This window comes from Sinocyclocheilus anshuiensis, unplaced genomic scaffold (assembly GCF_001515605.1).
Source record: "Sinocyclocheilus anshuiensis isolate Anshui unplaced genomic scaffold, SAMN03320099.WGS_v1.1 scaffold45, whole genome shotgun sequence".
Classification (NCBI taxonomy): domain Eukaryota; kingdom Metazoa; phylum Chordata; class Actinopteri; order Cypriniformes; family Cyprinidae; genus Sinocyclocheilus; species Sinocyclocheilus anshuiensis.
Window position 1 is genome coordinate 970,136 of NW_015536467.1, and position 6,137 is coordinate 976,272.

Sequence of the window (6,137 nt, forward strand, 5' to 3'; positions counted from 1 at the left end):
CAAAGCCTGTGGGCCCAGCTCGTCCTCCTCCTCCTGTGAGAGCTCTCCGGCCGCTGCCACAACGCCAGGGCCAAAACCCTCCTCCATCTGTTGTTTTATTGTATTATAACATACATTTATTGTTGTATTCCTTGTTTTATTGTTGTGATTATTTTTTATGATTATTTTACTTTCTTTTATGTAAAGCACTTTGAATTACCATTGTGTATGAAATGTGCTATATAAATAAATTTGCCTTGCCTTGCCTCAATTAACCCCTAATTTTCTGCTTATTAATAGTTAGTTGGATAGTTGTTAAGTTTAGATATGGGGTATGATTAAGTGATCTAGAATATGGTCATGCAAAATAAGGCATTAATATGAGCTTTATAAGTACTAATAAACCGCCAATATGCTAGTAATATTCAAGTTAATAAGCAACTAGTTAAGAGTGAGAATTGGTCCCTAAACTATATGTAGATAGATAGATAGATAGATAGATACATGGTAAATGGTAATACTTTACAATAAGGTGTCATTTGTTAACATTAGTTAATGTATTAACTAACATGAACAAACAATGAACAATACATTTATTACACTGTTAATCTTTGTTAATGTTAGTTAATGAAAATACAGTCGTTCATTGTTCATGTTGGTTCACAGTGCATTAACTAATGTTAACAAACACGACTTGTGATTTTAATAATGCATTAGTAAATGCTGAAATTAATATTAACTAAGATTCATAAATGCTGTATAAGTATTGTTCATTTCATTCTTAGTTCATGTTAACTAATGTAAACCTTATCGTAAAGTGTTACCGAAAAAATAATACTTCTATTCAGCAGGGATCCATTCAATTGAATATTTTGAACATTTAAATGGTTACAAAAATAAATCTATTTCAACTAAATGCTGTTCTCTTGAACTTTCTATTCATCTATGAATCCTGAAGAAAAATGTATCAGTTTTCATAAGAATATTAAGCAGCACAACTGTTTTCAACATAATAATGATCATTTTAAGAAATGTTTCCTGAGCAGCAGATCAGCATATTAGAATGATTTCTGAAGGATCATAGACACTGAAGACTGACTGAAATACAGCTTTGATCACAGGAATAAATTAGATTTTAAAATATATTCAAATACAAAAGAGTTCTTTTAAATTGTTTACCGTTTTGCTGTATTTTTGATCAAATAATGCAGCCTTGGTGAGCAGAACAGACTTTTTTTTTTTTTTGGAAGAAATCTTACCAACATTTGAGTCTACTTTGAGTAAATATTGTAAAAAAAAAATATATACATTTAATTTCAGTAATGCTGTATATGTCTATAGATATTAGCACTGGCCTCAGAATTACCCATATCAGTTGGAAAAAATACAGATTTTTGTACAGTTCCATTATAACAGGATGTATAAAACCAATTCCAAACCTTTTCTGATATAAATACAATCCAATCAAAATCTTGGCTGATTCCATCATGTCGTCATCCTGTTCAGACGCCCAGGAGCAGCTGTGAGCGTCTGGAGACACCAGAGTCCCGTGACACTGGAGGAATGACATGAGCTCTGTTAAACACCCACAGACGTCAATGTCACTCTGAGATCCTGAAAAACACAGGAAAGACACGCATTATACAGGGATGCGTCACCCTCTGCTGGTGAACTTCATTAAATGGCATGTGTTATTAAATATGAGCCGAGGTTAAGCACTAGGAATTAGAAACTAGAAAGGCTGCATCTGAAATTGCATACTTCCCTTATATATAGTAGTAATATATAGTAGTAAATGAGCAGAGTAGTGTGTCTGAAAACAGTAGGCAAAAAGTCCCGGGTGAGCTACTGTTTCTGGCGAGATTCTAAAGTGTGCATCCGATGGACCCATGAGCCCAATGGAGAAGATTTGTGAATGGCAACTGAGAACTTATATATAACTTACTTACATTTTAATGGTTGCTAATTAATTACTTGTCCAAAAGAAGTTCCTACTCCGAGTATGCGATTTTGGACGTGGCCAAAAATTCTTACAGTCAAGTGATTTCCAAATGCTTTGTGAATCAGTTTATCCGAATCATTCAAAAAATGCAATTCATTTATGTTATGGTGGCACCAGTGTTTTAGTATTATTTAGCATTTTTAGTATTATTTATATACTTTGATAGCATTTATTAATATTTTGAACTAGCTTTTTTTTGTATTTTCAAGTTTTCATTTTTTGCTTTCGTCATTCTTATTCGTTTTTTTAGATTTCTATTCAGCTTTTATTTAGTTAAATTTATTTCTATATATTTTTAGTTTATTTTAGTTTAATAATTTAGTATTTAATTAGTATTGTTCGCGTATTTCAGTTTGTTGAAGTTTATTACGTTTTTCATCTAATATTTATATTTTATTTTCAGCTTTATTTAAAAAAAACAAAAACTATTTTTAATGGGTTTTTTTGTTTTGTTTTGTTTTTAAGTGACAATACAACACAAAATGGCACTGCTCATTCCAGAAATATCACAAATGTATTTTTTTATTACAAAAATATTAAGCAGTATTATATCTAGACTTGTTTTTTATAAAAGCACATGTTTCTTATTCCTTAAAAATAAATGTAACTTGCATTCTATTAAAGCAGTAAGGGTGTTTTAATACCTAGCAACCATTTAGAACACCTTAGCAACCATTTATCAACACTGAAACATTCGCTTATCAGTCTCTACCATATAGCATGTAAAACTCTTTTCAAACTTTCAGACATCAAAAATAATTTTTTTCCTTTCAGTTGAGACTTTGTTAAAGGGATAGTTCACCCAAAAATGAAAATTCTGTCATTAATTACTCACCCTCATGTCGTTCTAAACCCGTAAGACCTTCATTCATCTTCTGTTTACGTTCAGCATGCGCGCGCTTTCTACTGAACGTAAACAACGCTGATTATGTTGATTACGTTCTGGGGTACTCTAAAAAATGGTCGGAAGACGTAACTCGGGGAGAAGAATTGTTGAATAAATTATGTTATTATTGATTTCTTTGCGCATAAAAAGTATTGTCATAGCTTCATAAAATTACAGTTGAACCCCTGATGTCACATGGACGATTTTAACGATGTCCTTGCTACGTTTCTGTGCCTTGATCGTGATAATTACATTGCTGTCTATGGAGGTTCAGACAGCTCTCAGATTTAATCAGAAATATCTTAATTTGTGTTCCGAAGATGAACGAAGGTCTTACGGGTTTGGAACGACATGAGGGTGAGTAATTAATGACAGAATTTTCATTTTTGGGTGAACTATCCCTTTAAGCCAGCATGTAAAGTTTGTTTAATGAACTGTCATGTTCTAGCTGTTAGTAGGATACTGTGAAAACGAATGAACTCTAGTATGACAGTTACCTTTCAATGGAAGGGACTGAATGTTTATTTCCAGTGACTTCAGCAGAATCAGGCTCACGGCTCTCAGAATCACATCGTCCTTCTGCGTCCCGCCGAGACTCACATCACAGTTCCCACCAAAGAAACTGGCTTGAGCTTTCACAGGGACTTCCTTCAGCCAGCCTGCAGTGACTTCCTGTAGCACACCATGTGCCATGATCAGCATGTCCTCCGTCAACTTCAGCTGAAGCCCAGTCCTCCCCGGCTCTCCGCAGAAGACTTCTCTTCAGAAGATGCAGCGCTCGTTTATTCACAAAGTACTCCACCCTCAGCTCTCACGACGTGAAGCAGCGCTCGCGACTCAACGAATACGACTCTCTGAACTGAAGAACAGACTCTGAATCTGAGCCGGGCAGCGCTGAGCACCTCCAGGAGGTCAAAGAACTCACACATGCTTTCAGAACGTTTCACCGGTTCTCTTTTGTGAGGTTCCTGTGTGTCTGGAGTCAGAAGGTTGGTGTACAAGCATGCGATGGAGGAATCCAATCCAGAAAGAAGCTTCGTCAGAACATCTATGGAGAAAAACAAGCAGTCGGAGATCATTAAGAGATCATGTCCTCTGAAGTGGGAAGGCAAAGTTTGGTTGTTTTAGTCCAATGTAAATCCATGCTCGTTTTATGTCTATAGTAACACAGTATATATTAAACCCAGAGTCTCATCCCAGTTATCATTTCTAAATGATTATTATATTGCTTCAAAAATAACTACAATATTTTGTAATTCATTTGGTACTACAAGCTGTTGTTTGACTGCCATTCTAATAATAATAAGAAGAAAATTGTTATTTTATTATTATTATCATTATTATAAAAAAATATTATCAATAATAAAACAATAACTTCCAATATGAAAAATAATTATAATAATTTAATATATAATCATTATTATCAATAACAACAACAATGATAATAATAATAATGTCACCTTATTTCCATTATTCTTTCATGTTGGAGGGTACTGTTTTATTATTATTATTATTATTATTAAAATGATAACGTCCAACATGGAAAAAATGGGTTTAAGGTGACTTAATAATAATAATAATAATAATAATATCACCTCATTGTTATTGAATGTTGAACAGTTTTATTATTATTATAAAACTGATAACGTCCAACATAGAAAAAAATGGGTTTAAGGTGACTTCATTATTTGAGAATAAGGTGATTTAATAAAAAATAATGACTCACCTATTCTCAAACCATTCTCTTTTTATGTTGGAAGGTATTGTTTTATTTTTATTGTTATTATTATTATTATTAGTCATCAAATGTTTGGTCAACACGTTATGCTGAACATACACACAGATTTAACCAGATGTAACCTAGCAACTAATCACCATTTCTTGTTTTTAAGTCATTGCAAGTTCATTTAGGTTCAGATGTAAGTGAAAGTGATGATTTCTGAGTTGTTTACATTGTAATTACTCCATCTTTTCTACCACTTTTACATATTCAGTCAATTATCCAAATTTTCTCCTGAGGTCCTGCCTCTCTCGCCACCTCAGATAAAATAAAGCAGTAAGGCCCAAGAAGCCGTGGTTTACAGTGAATTTATAACAGCTAAGGGGCGTTGTTAGGCACAACGCGAAGCGGAGTAAGGTTTCACAAAATAAAACAGAGCAAATAAAGTGTAATAATATTAATAAAAACATTATTCTTCCACCAAACAATGTAGTTCCTCAGAAACGGTTGTGGTTGCAACAAAGTGGTTGCCGAGCAACACACAGAAGTAAACAGCTTCTACAACAGCTTCGAACTTGGCTCAGCCAATCAGAATCAAGGACCGGAACTATCCGTTTTATAATCTTGCATAAGGTTCTACGTGATTCCACTCCAGATAAGACACATAAGCATAATAAAGCAACTCTGTCGGAATCATCTGTCTTTGTGTGAAGACTCTTCAGTACCTCTCTGATTCGGGCCTGTGTCTCCTCTCAGCACTGCTTTAATCACAGCGGTCAGGGACCACAGACAGGAGTCCAGTTCACTGCTGGACACTGATTTCTCAAACACTTCAGCGCACGCGTGTCTCCACATCCAGCTGCTGCCTCCCTGAAATCAACAATTACAGCACTTAGTCAAGAGAGAAACATCAGGCAAGAGAAACAGAGAGAACACTGAAACCTTATAATACTGGATTACTAGATGATCTGTATGTCTACACACCTGTACAATTTATAATAGCACATGTTAATAATGATAATTCATTACATTTATATAGCGCTTTTCTAGGCACTCAAAGCGCTTTACATTGTGAGGGGGATCTCCTCAGAGATAACACCTCTTCCAACAGCACCTGGTTTCCCCAGGAGGTCTCCCATCCAGGTACTGACCAGTCTTGGGCTGCAGGGTGATATATGGGTGCCGATGTTGGAAGTTATCTTAATGTACAGCACCAATACTCACAGAGATACGAATGTCACTGATGATATAGACTGACATGCACTTTGCAGATAAATGAGACACCAGCTTGTCTTGAGATCTGAGGAGAGAAACCTGCATTAAGACATCAAACGAGTCAAAACATATTCAACTGACAAATATGAATATATAAATCGAATAACAAAAAAATGAACATTACATAAACTAAATTAAGCCCATTAATTATTAGAATTTTTTTTATCATTTCATTTAAATGTTTTACTTTTTTTTGTGTAATGTGTATATGTGTGTATATATATATATATATATATATATACAGTATCTCACAGCAGAGAGTACACCCCTCACAT

General features: G+C 34.3%; 1 pseudogene; it reads right to left on the minus strand.

Annotated features, from left to right (window-relative positions):
* LOC107692868 (protein Lines homolog 1-like) overlaps window positions 1-5,901 on the minus strand; it is a 13,470-nt pseudogene extending 7,569 nt beyond the window's left edge.
* Between the last annotated feature and the right edge of the window lie 236 nt (window positions 5,902-6,137).